The sequence below is a fragment of the Macaca fascicularis genome, chromosome 4, assembly GCF_037993035.2.
Source record: "Macaca fascicularis isolate 582-1 chromosome 4, T2T-MFA8v1.1".
Taxonomy (NCBI): Eukaryota; Metazoa; Chordata; class Mammalia; order Primates; family Cercopithecidae; genus Macaca; species Macaca fascicularis.
Genome location: NC_088378.1, coordinates 136351086 through 136361370, shown reverse-complemented (window position 1 = coordinate 136361370; position 10285 = coordinate 136351086). Strand labels below are relative to the sequence as shown.

At 45.5% G+C, this 10285-nt stretch overlaps 1 protein-coding gene across 8 annotated transcripts in view; it reads left to right on the top strand.

Moving 5' to 3' along the window:
- The first annotated feature begins 8669 nt into the window (after positions 1-8669).
- Positions 8670-10285, top strand: part of PPARD (peroxisome proliferator activated receptor delta) — an 86404-nt gene continuing 84788 nt past the window's right edge. For all 8 annotated transcript variants that reach the window (XM_074038287.1, XM_005553227.4, XM_015449517.3 and 5 more), the window contains exon 1: positions 8670-8810. The gene's annotated coding sequence lies outside the window, so the exon portion shown is untranslated. The remainder of the gene's footprint in view (positions 8811-10285) is intronic.

The window sequence follows — 10285 nt, the reverse complement described above, 5'->3', positions numbered from 1 at the left end:
ATACTCCTCGAGAAGAGCAACCCCAAGACACATAATTGTCAGATTCACCAAGGTTGAAATGAAGGAAAAAGTGTTAAGGGCAGCCAGAGAGAAAGGTCGGGTTACCAATAAAGGGAAGCCCATCAGACTAATAGTGGATCTCTCGACAGAAACTCTACAAGTCAGAAGAAAGTGGGGGCCAATATTCAATATTCTTAAAGAAAAGAATTTTCAACCCAGAATTTCATATCCAGTCAAACAAAGCTTCATAAGTGAAGGAGAAATAAAATCCTTTACAGACAAGCAAATACTGAGAGATTTTGTCACCACCAGGCGTCCCTTATAAGAGCTCCTGAAGGAAGCACTAAACATGGAAAGGAACAACTGGTACCAGCCACTGTAAAAACATGCCAAATTGTAAAGACTATTGATGCCAGGAAGAAACTGCATCAACCAATGGGCAAAATAACCTGCTAACATCATAATGACAGGATCAAATTCACACATAACAATATTAATCTTAAATGTAAATGGACTAAATGGTCCAATTAAAAGACACAGACTGGCAAATTGGATAAAGAGTCAAGACCCATCAGTGTGCTGTATTCAGGAGACCCATCTCTCATGCAGAGACAAACATAGGCTCAAAATAAAGGGATGGGGGAAGATCTGCCAAGCAAATGGAAAGCAAAAAAAAGCAGGGGTTGCAATCCCAGTCTCTGATAAAACAGACTTTAAACCAACAAAGATCAAAAGAGACAAAGAGGGCTATTACATAATGGTAAAGGGATCAATTCAACAAGAGGAGCTAACTATCCTAAATATATATGCACCCAATACAGGAGCACCTAGATTCATAAAGCAAGTCCTTAGAGACCTACAAAGAGACTTAGACTCCCACACAATAATCACAGAAGACTTTAACACCCCACTGTCAACATTAGACAGATCAGTGAGACAGAAGGTTAACAAGGATATCCAGGACTTGAAATCAGCTCTGCACCAAGCAGACCTAATAGACATCTACAGAACTCTCCATCCCATATCAACAGAACATACATTCTTCTCAGCACCACATTGCACTTATTCCAAAATTGACCACATAGTCGGAAGCAAGCACTCCTCAGCAAATGTAAAAGAACAGAAATCACAACAAACTGTCTCTCAGACCACAGTAAAATCAAATTAGAACTCAGGATTAAGAAACTCACTCAAAACTGCACAACTACATGGAAACTGAACAACCTGCTCCTGAATGACTACTGGGTAAATAATGAAATGAAGGCAGAAATAAAGATGTTCTTTGAAACCAATGAGAACAAAGACACAACGTACCAGAAACTCTGGGACACATTTAAAGCAGTGTGTAGATGGAAATTTATAGCACTAAATGCCCACAAGAGAAAGCAGGAAAGATCTAAAATCAACACCCTAACATCACAATTAAGAGAATTAGAGAAGCAAGAGCAAACAAATTCAAAAGCTAGCAGAAGGCAAGAAATGACTAAGATCAGAGCAGAACTGAAGGAGATAGAGACACAAAAACTCCTTCAAAACATCAATGAATCCAGGAGCTGGTTTTTCGAAAAGATGAACAAAATTGATAGACCACTAGCAAGACTAATAAAGAAGAAAAGAGAGAAAAATCAAATAGATGCAATAAAAAATGATAAAGGGGATATCACCACCGATCCCACAGAAACACAAACTACCATCAGAGAATACTATAAACACCTCTACGCAAATAGACTAGAAAATCTAGAAGAAATGGATAAATTCCTGGACATATACTCCCTCCCAAGACTAAACTAGGAAGATGTTGAATCTCTGAATAGACGAATAACAGGCTCTGAAATTGAGGCAATAATCAATAGCCTACCAACCAAAAAAAGTCCAGGACCAGATGGATTCACAGCCGAATTCTAGCAGAGGTACAAAGAGGAGCTGGTACCATTCCTTCTGAAACTATCCAATCAATAGGAAAAGAGGGAATCCTCCCTAACTCATCTGATGAGGCCAGCATCATCCTGATACCAAAGCCTGGCAGAGACACAACAACAAAAAAGACAATTTTAGAACAATATGCCTGATGAAGATTGATGTGAAACCTCAATGAAATACTGACAGACCAAATCCAGCAGCACATCAAAAAGCTTATCCACCATGATCAAGTCGGATTCATCCCTGGGATGCAAGACTGGTTCAACATACTCAAATCAATAAATGTATTCCATCATATAAACAGAACCAAAGACAAAAACCACATGATTATCTCAATAGATGCAGAAAAGACCTTCGACAAAATTCAACAGCCCTTCATGCTAAAAACTCTCAATAAACTAGGTATTGATGGAAAGTATCTCAAAATAATAAGAGCTATTTATGACAAACCCCCAGCCAATATCATACTGAATGGGCAAAAACTGGAAGCATTCCCTGTGAAAACTGGCACAAGATAGGGATGCCCTCTCTCACCACTCCTATTCAAAATAGCGTTGGAAGTTCTGGCCAGGGTAGTCAGGCAAGAGAAAGAAATAAAGGGTATTCAATTAGGAAAAGAAGAAGTCAAATTGTCCCTGTTTGCAGATGGCATGATTGTATATTTAGAAAACCCCATCGTCTCAGCCCCAAATCTCCTTAAGCTGATAAGCAACTTCAGCAAAGTCTCAGGATACGAAATCAATGTGCGAAAATCACAAGTATTCCTATACACCAATAACAGACAAAGAGAGAGCCAAATCATGAGTGAACTCCCATTAACAATTGCTACAAAGAGAATAAAATACCTAGGAATACAACTTACAAGGGATGTGAAGGACCTCTTCAAGGAGAACTACAAACCACTGCTCCTTTTTTTTTTTTTTTTTTTAAAGACAATCTCGCTCTGTCACCAAGGCTGGATTGCAGTGGTGCAATCTCAGCTCACTGTAACCTCTGCTTCCTGGGTTCAAGTGATTCTCCTGCCTCAGCCTCCTGAGTGGCTGGGATTAAAGGCGCTCACCACCACGCCCAGCTTTTGTATGTATGTGTATATATATATATGTGTGTGTGTATATATACGTATATAAATATATATACATATAAATATACTTTAAGTTCTAGGGTACGTGTGCACAAAGTGCAGGTTTGTTACATAGGTATACATGTGCCAAGTTGGTTTGCCGCACCCATTAACTCGTCATTTACATTAGGTATTTCTCCTAATGCTATCCCTCCCCTAGTCCCCCACCCCATGACAGGCCCTGGTGTGTGATGTTCCCTGCCCTGTGTCCAAGTGTTCTCATTGTTCAATTCCCACCTATGAGTGAGAATATGTGGTGTTTGGTTTTCTGTACATGTAATAGTTTGCTCAGAATGATGGTTTCCAGCTTCATCCACATCCCTGCAAAGGACATAAACTCATCCTTTTTTTGGCTGCATAGTATTCCATGGTGCATATGTGCCACATTTTCTGAATCCAATCTATCATTGAGGGACATTTGGGTTGGTTCCAAGTCTTAGCTATTGTGAATAGTGCTGCAATAAACACACGTGTGCATGTGTCTTTATAGTAGCATGATTTATAATCCTTTGGGCATATACCCAGTAATGGGATTGCTAGGTCAAATGGTAATTCTAGTTCTAGATCCTTGAGGAATTGCCACACTGTTTTCCACAATGGTTGAACTAGTTTATACTTCCACCAACAGTGTAAAAGCATTCCTGTTCCTCCACATCCTCTCCAGCATCTGTTGTTTCCTGACCTTTTAATGATCACCATTCTAACTGGCATGAGATGGTATCTCATTGTGGTTTTGATTTGCATTTCTCTGATGACCAGTGATGATGAGCATTTTTTCATGTGTCTGTCACCTGCATAAATGTCTTCTTTTGAAAAGTATCTATTCATATCCTTTGCCCACTTTTTGATGGGGCTGTTTGTTTCTTTCTTGTAAATTTGTTTAAGTTCTTATAGATTCTGGATATTAGCCCTTTGTCAGATGGATAGATTGCAAAAATTTTCTTCCATTCTGTAGGTTGCCTGTTCACTCTGATGGTAGTTTCTTTTGCTGTGCAGAAGCTCTTTAGTTTAACTAGATCCCTTTTGTCTATTTTGGCTTTTGTTGCCATTGCTTTTGGCGTTTTAGTCATGAAGTCCTTGCCCATGCGTATGTCCTGAATGGCATTGCCTAGGTTTTATTCTAGGGTTTTTACGGTTTTAGGTCTAACAATTTAAGTCTTTAATCTATCTTGAATTAATTTTTGTATAAAGTATAAGGAAGGGATCCAGTTTCAGCTTTCTATATACGGCTAGCCAGTTTCCCCAGCACCATTTATTAAATAGGGAATCGTTTCCCATTTCTTGTTTTTGTCAGGTTTGTTAAAGATCAGATGGTTGTAGATGTGTGGTGTTATTTATGAGGCCTCTGTTCTGTTCCACTGGTCTATATCTCTGTTTTGGTACCAGTACTGTGCTGTTTTGGTTACTGTAGCCTTGTAGTATAGTTTGAAGTCAGGTAGCGTGATGCCTCCAGCTTTGTTCTTTTTGCTTAGGATTGTCTTGGAAATGCGGGCTCTTTTTTGGTTCCATATGAACTTTAAAGTAGTTTTTTCCAATTCTGTGAAGAAAGTCATTAGTAGCTTGATGGGAATGTCATTGAATCTATACATTACCTTGGGCAGTATGGCCATTTTCATGATATTGATTCTTCCTAGTCATGAGCATGGAATGTTCTTCCATTTGTTTGTGTCCTCCTTTATTTCATTGAGCAGTGGTTTGTAGTTCTCCTTGAAGAGGTCCTTCACATCCCTTGTAAGTTGTATTCCTAGGTATTTTATTCTCTTTGTAGCAATTGTTAATGGGAGTTCACTCATGATTTGGCTCTCTCTTTGTCTGTTATTGGTGTATAGGAATACTTGTGATTTTCGCACATTGATTTCGTATCCTGAGACTTTGCTGAAGTTGCTTATCAGCTTAAGGAGATTTGGGGCTGAGACGATGGGGTTTTCTAAATATACAATCATGCCATCTGCAAACAGGGACAATTTGACTTCTTCTTTTCCTAATTGAATACCCTTTATTTCTTTCTCTTGCCTGACTACCCTGGCCAGAACTTCCAACGCTATTTTGAATAGGAGTGGTGAGAGAGGGCATCCCTGTCTTGTGCCAGTTTTCACAGGGAATGCTTCCAGTTTTTGCCCATTCAGTATGATATTGGCTGGGGGTTTGTCATAAATAGCTCTTATTATTTTGAGATACTTTCCATCAATACCTAGTTTATTGAGAGTTTTTAGCATGAAGGGCTGTTGAATTTTGTCGAAGGTCCTTGAAAGGAGGAGGGGCTGGGACAGGAGCTTTATGCTGAACAGGTTGGCTAAACATACATAATCCGGCTAATTTTTGTGTGTGTTTTTAGTAGAGACGGGTTTCACCATGTTAGCCAGGATGGTCTCGATCTCCTGACCTCGTGATCCGCCTGCTTTGGCCTCCCAAAGTGCTGGGATTACAGGCGTGAGCCACCATATTTTTGGTTTTTGTTTTTTTTTTTAAGAGGCAGGGTCTCACTATGTTGCCCAGGCTGGTCTTGAACTCCTGCACTCAAGCAATCTGCCCACCTCGGCCTCTGAAAGTGTTGGGATTACAGGCAAGAGCCACCGTGACTGGCAGAAAATGTAGTTTATTCTTTAGGTGTAAGAGTGTGTGACTTCTTACCTGTCACAGCTGTAGGTCCTGATTATAATTTGGTTTCTTACTGCTACAGAGTGCATTCTGTTAGTCTATGATCTGCATTTTTTTGTTGTTGTTGTTTGTTTTGAGACGGAGTCTCGCTGTGTTGCCCAGGCTGGAGTACAGTGGCACGATCTCGGCTCACTGCAAGCTCTGCCTCCTGGGTTCACACCATTCTCCTGCTTCAGCCTCCCAAGTAGCTGGGACTACAGGCGCCTGCCACCACGCCCGGCTAATTTTTTGTATTTTTAGCAGAGATGGGGTTTCACCGAGTTAGCCAGGATGGTCTCGATCCCTGACCTTGTGATCTGCCTGCCTCGGCCTCCCGAAGTGCTGGGATTACAGGCGTGAGCCACTGCGCCCGGCCTATGATCTGTATTTTAACATTGATGCTGGTCAGATGTTGTGTCTAAACTGCAAAAGGGAGGGAGTATAACCAGGCATGTCTGACTTCCTGACCTGTCATGGTTGGAAATTCAGTTTTTAAGGTTTTTCTGGGGTCCCCTTGGCCAAGAGGGTCCATTCAATTAGGGGGCTTAGGATTTTATTTTTAGTTTACAGGGGAAATAAGCCTGATAGGGGTAGACAGATCTTCAAAGCATGAGTGTTGGCAGGAATTTAAGCAACAAAGAGATATGGTTAAAATGTCTCTTTCTCTTTCTCCCTAGAAAGCCAGAGGAATTTGTGTTTTCTCCAGAGAGGGTGGGACAGAGGAGAGAATGGTGGGGCAGGAGGGAGAGTTAGTGATTTGGGAGGAGGCTAGAGGGTGCAGGGCCAGTTAGAAAACCTCAGCTGGGGGTGTGGAAAGGACTTTAAAAAACTTCTGGGCCGGGCGCGGTGGCTCAAGCCTGTAATCCCAGCACTTTGGGAGGCCGAGGCGGGCGGATCACAAGGTCAGGAGATCGAGACCACAGTGAAACCCCGTCTCTACTAAAAATACAAAAAATTAGCCGGGCGCGGTGGCGGGCGCCTGTAGTCCCAGCTACTCAGGAGGCTGAGCCAGGAGAATGGCGGGAACCTGGGAGGCGGAGCTTGCAGTGAGCCGAGATCGCGCCACTGCACTCCAGCCTGGGCAACAGCGTGAGACTCCGTCTCAAAAAAAACAAAAACAAAAACAAACAAACAAAAAAACTTCTGAGGGGTGAGTTTAAACTGTTTGCCATGTATCATATGACCTCCCCCAGGGCCCAGAGTACCCCAATGTCTTTGTACTCGTGAATGTTTTGTGTGGGAAGGGTGCGGGCAGTCTTCAGGGAGAGCTGAGTTTCCTCTCCAGACTTCTGAACTGCGGTACAGCAACAGCCTGGCAAAAGCAGAAACCCAGAGGCAGAGATATTTAGGAGAATATAAATCCCCAGATATTTGCAAAAAATATTAAGGGAGGGGCTTTAACTTTCACAGTCCATTTTTACCTCAATCTCAAAGGACAAGGAAGTTGACGTCTAAGTTACAAATATAATGCACAAGCATTTCAAAAAGTAGGGGGAAAAAAAAGAGAAGCCGAAAGAAGGGGGAAAAATATCACTTATCCCTGCCAGGCACGGTGGCTCACGCCTGTAATCCCAGCACTTTGGGAGGCTGAGGTGGGAGGATAACTTGAGTCCAGCAGTTCAAGACCAGCCTGGGCAACATGGCAAAACCCTGTCTCTACTAAAACTACAAAAATTAGCTGGGCGTGGCCGGGCCCGGTGGCTGACGCCTGTAATCTCAACACTTAGGGAGGCCGAGGCGGGCGAATCACGAGGTCAGGAGATCGAGACCATCCTGGCTAACATGGTGAAACCCTGTCTCTACTAAGAATACAAAAATTAGCCGGGCGTGGTGGCGGGAGCCTGTAGTTCCAGCTACTCGGGAGGCTGAGGCAGGAGAATGGCGTGAACCCGGGAGGCGGAGCTGGCAGTGAGCAGAGATGGCGCCACTGCACTCCAGCCTGGGCCACAGAGCTAGACTCCGTCTCAAAAAAAAAAAAAAAAAAAATTAATTAATTAATTTAAAAAAAATTAGCCGGGCGGCGTGTGGCACGTGCCTGTAATCCCAGCTACTTGGGAGGTTGAGGCAGGAGAATCACTTGAACCCGGGAGGCGGAGGTTGCAGTGAGCTGAGATTGCGCAACTGCACTCCAGCAGGGGCGACAGAGTGAAACTGTCTCTCAAAAAAAAAAAAAAAAAAAAAAAAAAAATCACTCATCCAGATAGCTAGGGTGTGGCCTAAGGAGCTTGTGGCCTACGGAAGGTGTGGCCGAAGGAGAGGCGAGGGGTAATATTTAATGATGATGGAGAGGAGCCGTTGGTCATATACCTGAGAGTCAAGTTTTGTTCATCGCCAGATGAAAGCCAGCTTCTTCCACCAGATTGTCTCCCAGGGGCTAGGTAGCTTTCTGTGGTCATCTTAAGCGATAGGTTGGGTTAATAGGTCCCTTCCAGGTCTTCAAGACCTGGATTAAGATGTAAGAACAGAATTTTCTACAACAATAGGGAGGATGTCCCCTATTTTAGGTGAATAAGCATATTACATAAGCACATGGGAAGAAAGGTTAAGAACTCCAAGACCGTAAATTTCCAGTTGTAGAAGCCTCTTGAAGGCGGAAAGTCCTTTTTTGAAAATTACAGGCGGTATGATCTCCTCCAGTGGACCTAGCACTGGGTTAAGAGTCTCTCCAACTGCAAGTTCCGTACCTTTTCTAGGACTAAGTTTCTTCACTGTAAGATGAGGAGGTTGCACTAGATGACCTCGAAATTCCCTTCCAGCTTTAAATTCCCTCTTGTGACACTTGCTGGACTTGCTCTACTGGCCCAGGCGCTCTCCCTTAGCTGCTATGTCCGCATCCCGCACCAGAGGGCGCCACAGGCGGGCCCTGGGCAGCGTGCGGTGGGCGGAGAGGCAGAATCAGGGGAGTCTCCAGAAGGCGTGATGATTGGTCGCCGCCAGGCGGAAGGGGGCGTGGAGAGGGAAGGGCCGAGCAGCGCGGTGACGTCGCGCTGGTGGGGGCGGGGCCGGGCCGCGGAGCGTGTGACGCTGCGGCCGCCGCGGACCTGGGGATTAATGGGAAAAGTTTTGGCAGGAGCGGGAGAATTCTGCGGAGCCTGTGGGACTGCGGCGGTGGCGCCGTAGGCAGCAGGGACAGGTCAGTCTGAGACGAGAGAAGCGGGCAGGCAAGTGGCGGAGGGAAGCGGCGGGCCTGGGCCGAGGCGGCCAGCGGGACTGGGGCGCAAGGCCCGGCGGCGGGGCGCGGGGTGCGAGGAGCTGCCAGGGTCCGCGGACAGCGTCGCGGCGGCTTCCTGATGCTCCGGCCCGCTCCGGTCAGCCGCCGTGCGTTGCCGTGTAGGCGCCCCGCCGCCCCTGCGCCCCCCGCCCTTGGACCCCCATAGCTGCGTGAGTGAGTCCGAAACACGGGCCTCCTTCCACCCGACTCTGTGCCCCTTCTTGGGCCTCGTGGCTCCGTCTCCTCCCACTTAGGAGAACCCTGTCTCAGGCCCGGGGGCCTCTCCCACTCCCCTCCCCTGCCTCTGATCTCTTCCTTCACCCCTTTCTGGTGTCCCCGAATCCATTGCCGTATCTACCTAGGGTCTTTTCGGGGATCTTTTCCTCTGTCCCCCTCGTTATCCTTGTCTCCTGCCTTCATCCTCCCATCCTTGTTCTCGCAGGCTTTACTGTCTTTCCCCATCCTTGTCCCCTTATCTGTGGCCTGATCCCTCCCTGTACTATAGGTCCTCATCCTCTTCCCCAGGGTGTTCCTAGGCTTTTTCCAGCTCCGGGCTTGCAGTCCCTCTCTCCCTAAGACTTTCACCTTGGCTCCCTAAGAGGCCCTGTTTTTGCTCCTCTTTCCAATTTCTTTCGTATCGGTTCCGTCTCCTACATTCCTGTCGCCCACCTCCTTTTCTCTCCCTGTTCCTTTCCCCTGCTTCAGGGAGAAGCGTTAGCTCCACACTCTACTTTCACTTGACCTGCAGTTGACAGAACCATGGGGTGGGGTGGAGGTGTTCAGACCTTGATCGAATTAGGAGGCTGATTGACAAAAGGAAATAACAGATTGTGTGGGAGAATTTACTTGGGTGTTGCTTCAGAGATGATGTCCAATTTGTAGGCCATTCTTCTCATCTCAGCTTTAATACTTCCCCTTTATAGGGCTGTTGACTTCCAGGAACCCTTGGGGAGAGACGGCGCTGAGCTGGATGTGTGCCGCGGGTAGCCAGAGGCTTTGTCCAATTCTTTTCCCTTTCCAGGAACCAGGGTTTTGTGTCTTTCCACTCTGGATATATGGAATACGCTTATACCATGATACCCCAGCCTTTGTGTGCCCTCACTCCCACCCTCCACCCTGTGCTCCATCCCAGAGGGCTAAGAGAATTCTCCAGAAGCTGTGCCCCAGAAAATCCTTGTGGTCTTCAACCTTTTTTCTGTGTACTGGCTCCAGAACTTTTTTTTTCCCGTTCGAGTTTTGAAATAGATTGCTGGCCTGATAGCCCTGGGGCTGGCGGGCATCTGTCCTTTTATTATTGGTGGCTTAAAACAGCTGCTGATTTTCTCTCATATCTCTTTGACAATCTTTGGCTAACTGAATGTGCCTCTGATGTTGGTCACTGAACATGTTCTCTTGGA